The sequence below is a fragment of the Bubalus kerabau genome, chromosome 15 (genome assembly GCF_029407905.1).
Source record: "Bubalus kerabau isolate K-KA32 ecotype Philippines breed swamp buffalo chromosome 15, PCC_UOA_SB_1v2, whole genome shotgun sequence".
Lineage (NCBI taxonomy): Eukaryota > Metazoa > Chordata > Mammalia > Artiodactyla > Bovidae > Bubalus > Bubalus kerabau.
The window spans coordinates 33,962,646-33,966,524 of NC_073638.1; the positions used below are offsets into that span (position 1 = coordinate 33,962,646).

The 3,879-nt window shown below is 46.1% G+C and overlaps 1 long non-coding RNA gene across 1 annotated transcript; it reads right to left on the reverse strand.

Annotated features, from left to right (window-relative positions):
• Nucleotides 1–862: 862 nt before the first annotated feature.
• On the reverse strand, nt 863–3,184 carry LOC129628063 (uncharacterized). Its single transcript, XR_008702716.1, has 2 exons — nt 2,742–3,184; nt 863–969 (listed from the first exon to the last, which is right to left on the reverse strand). It is a non-coding gene; the product is annotated as an uncharacterized LOC129628063 (long non-coding RNA).
• Nucleotides 3,185–3,879: the final 695 nt, after the last annotated feature.

Below are 3,879 nucleotides of genomic sequence, written 5' to 3' on the forward strand. Positions count from 1 at the left end.
AGCTGCTCACGCGTGCTTTGCAGCCTGGTTCTTAATAGGCAGCGGACGGCACAGACCCTTGGTCCCCGCGAATGGGGACTCTTGTTGTGGTGGACAGAACTCTGGACTTGATAATAGTTATCAAAGGTCCCACTTACTGAGCATATTCTGTGTGCTAGTGACGTGGTGGAAGCTATCATCTTTCCCACTTGCTTCTAAAGACAGAGGCTTGGAGACCCTGATTAACTTGCTCAAAATCATGGCATTTGTAAGAGGAAGACTTGGCATATTGGAGCCCTGTTTCAGGTGGCTCCAAGACCATGTTTTCTAGTCTTGTGACACTCTGTGTCTCAGAAACCAGAAGAGTTCATTTGGGTTTCCAGCTCTGCTACTTCCCGAGTATTTCCTCTCTCTGGCCTTAGTTTATTCATCTGTCAAATGGGGGTGGGGTGGGGTAGGGATGGTTAGGCCAGGTGTTTCCTGACATTTCTATTAACTCTCAAGTTTTGTGCACTCTGTCCTTAAGCAAGATTTTCATCAGCATAGTCTTAATCAATCTAGATGTAGGGGGAAAGATAAGAGAAATTCTTTAAAAAATTTTTTTTTTTTTTTTATTTTTGGCTGTGCTGGGTCTTCATTGCTGTATGGGCTTTCTCTGGTTGTGACCAGTGGGGGCTACTCTCTAGTTAAGGTGCCCAGGCTTCTCATTGTGGTGGCTTCTCTTGTTGCAGAGCACGGATACTAGGGCTCTCAGGCTTCAGTCGTTGCAACTCAGGGCTCAGTTGCACTGTGGCGTGTGGGATCTTAGTTCCCAGACCAGGGATCGAACCTGTGTCCCCTGAACTGGCAGGTGGATTCTCAACCACTGGACCACCAGGGAAGTCCCAAGAGAAATTTCATTTATTTAATTGCTAGCAATGGAGTGCCTCCATGGGGATACAGCAGAGGCCAAGCTGTCATGGTCTGGCCTTTGGAATGTAGCAGTAGAGCCTGGAAAACAGACATGGAATATGTTACAAGCATTGAGTGTTATGCAGAAAGATAACAGTGTATGAGACACTGCTGAGGCTAATTCACTGAACCCGATCCAGTCAGTTCCATGAATGTCTGCATGTTTCCCAAAGCCAGCATGTGTTAGAGTTTTCACAGCACAGTGTAACAGGCACACTATGCTGTCTTCAGTTCCTATTATTCTGTCCTTTTTTTTTTTTTCCTATTCTTTTTTTCTCACGTAACCTAGTTTCAGGGGGTAGTTGTGGGAAAAGCATGAAGCATTGTACTGTGTCAGCCTCAAGAGGGACGAGGGAAGATGGCAACAAGGAGGAAGGGAGGGAGGGAGCAGGGCTGGAAAGCAGTGTTAGGGGAATGGAATAGGTCAAATCCATGGGTTATGGCTTAAGAACATCTTTCAATTACTCAGTGCAATAGAAAGGGTATGAAAGGCTAGAAGGGAGAGAAGACAAGAAACACAGATTCATAGTATCTCTGATTTGGAAGCAACCCAATAAAACATGGGCTCCGACCTCCTCTAATTACTTGAATCCCATCTACAATATCCCAGCGAGGCTTTCTAACTTGAAAGCTTTCTTTGGAGGTAACTGTCTACCTCCCAAGGCAGGCCATTGGACTGGGGGCACCGCTCAGGCTCAGGGGAGGGGCCCTTCTTTCAGTTGAGCTGATTTTTTTTTTTTTTAATCTTCTATTGTCTGGCTTTAATTTGGCCCTTCTGGATTTCGTTAAGTTGATTCCGGTTTTGTTTCTCATTTCCTTTGAGTCCTTCAAGTATTTCAAAGTAGCTACCATGTTCCCCTATGGCTTCACTACTGTGCACCAGAAACCCAACCTTGATTTTTTTTTAATTAAACATGATTTGTAAGCTTTTGATTCTCTGCCCCAGCCTCGTTGTCCTCTGGAAGCACTTCACTTGGTTGTTGTTTAGTCACTCAGTCGAGTCTTTTGCTACCCCATGGACTGTAGGACTGTAGCCCACCAGGCTCCTCTGTCCATGGAATTTCCCAGGCAAGAATACTGAAGTGGGTTGCTATTTCCTTTTTCAGGGAATTTCTGGGCCCAAGGATCGAACCCGTGTCTTCTGCATTGCAGGCAGATTTTTTACACTGTGCCAACAGGGACTCTTGTTGGTGGTGACCCCTTAAAAAGTGGAACCCCAAGAACTGAGCACCATATTCCTGGGAAACCAGCTGAAGAGTAGAGCAGGCATTCAGACATTTGAACATGGATGGAGCCCAAGGTCAACTTCATTTTTTTTGCAGCTGCTTTACTCTTTTGACTCAGATAGTAAAGAATCTGCCCGCAATGCAGGAGATGTGAGAGATACAGGTTTGATCCCTGGGGTTGGGATGATCCCCTGGAGGAGGAAATGCCAACCGTTTCCAATATTCTTGCCTGGAGAATCCTATGGACAGAGGAATCTGGCGGGCTGCGGTCCATAGGGTCACAAAGAGTCGGATACGAATGAAGCAACCTAGTATGCACACACCAGCTTATTTAGAGTGAATTAAATTCACATACCCACTCCAGTACTGCCGGGGTCCAGCCCCGGCTGATCCAGGGTATTCGAAGGAGAGACGGCGTAGGCAAGGGTCAGGAAACAACTGCTTAATTAAACGTTAATTAAGGATATAAAGAATAATAGAATGAGGATAGCTCAGTAGGAAAATTCAGTGGAGAAAAGAGGCTGAGTAGCTTGGTTTACGCGGGAGACCAATAAAACTTCAAGACAAGAAGTTTGCACCACTTACGTAGTCCGCAGGCATCCTTCCGTTCTCCCGAAGGAGAGGAGACACTGAGGCCTCCCCGGTCGGATCTTAGAAGCCCAGGCATAATTAGCAAGCATGGCGGGTTCCGCGCTCCAGATGGAGACTCGGCCAGAATTTGAGAGAGAGAGCGACATGGGGAGACCAAGTTTCAGTGAACAAGGCCCGCACTTTATTTTCCAAAGTAGTTTTTATACCTTAAGTTATGCATAGAGGATAATGGGGGAAGGGGTGGAGTCATGGAAGGACAGCAGTTCCTGGTCCTAATCGAAGCCAGGCTTTCAAACTTATCATATGCAAAAGTTCAGGTGATTGACATCATCTTCTGGCCAGGAGGCCTGTTAACATTTTAAGAAACTTATTTTTCTCTAAAGGTGATTATTCCAAAGTCAGGCACCAGCCTCCAAAAAAGCATTGGACAAAGCTGCATTTTACATTTCTATACACCCATTATATCAATCAATACACTGCCAAGGACACAGTAGGTAAGGAGTATGGAGACTTAGCAGCAAACATTGGCTCAATAAGTGAAAAACCCTTCACCAATACAATTTCTAATCAATATTTTAACTACTCAGAAGAATCTGTGTTTAGACAGTTTAGAACATCTCCTGCCTCTCACAGTTGGGAGGCTCTGAACAATCACATGTGGCCGGAAAAACCTATTCAGGCAGGCTAGAGGATTTCCAAAGGAGTTTGTAGGTTGAAACACTGTCACACCCAGGAATTATTAACTGGAGCTGTAAGCTAACTCTTTTTTCAGAGAGAGGTAGTGGGGGACAGCCCCCCGTAAAGTCAGAGGTGTAGGTGAAAGCACAAAGCAGAAAGTAGGCAGACTCTGGTTTTGGGGGTAGATGCTCGAGAATTTCCAGGGGGACTCCTGAGGCTCGATCCCGCCTTTGCGTATGCCGAGCCTCCTTCCTCATGACCTTTGCCACGGGCGGAGTGCCTCACGCTGGCTCCCGGCAGTGATAGAATTCCAGTTGAGCTATTCCAGATCCTGAAAGATGATGCTGTGGAAAGTGCTGCACTCAATATGCAATATGCACTCAATATGCAATATGCCGGCTCCTGGCACAGTACTCTTGCTTGGAAAATCCCATGGACGGAGGAGCCTGTTAGG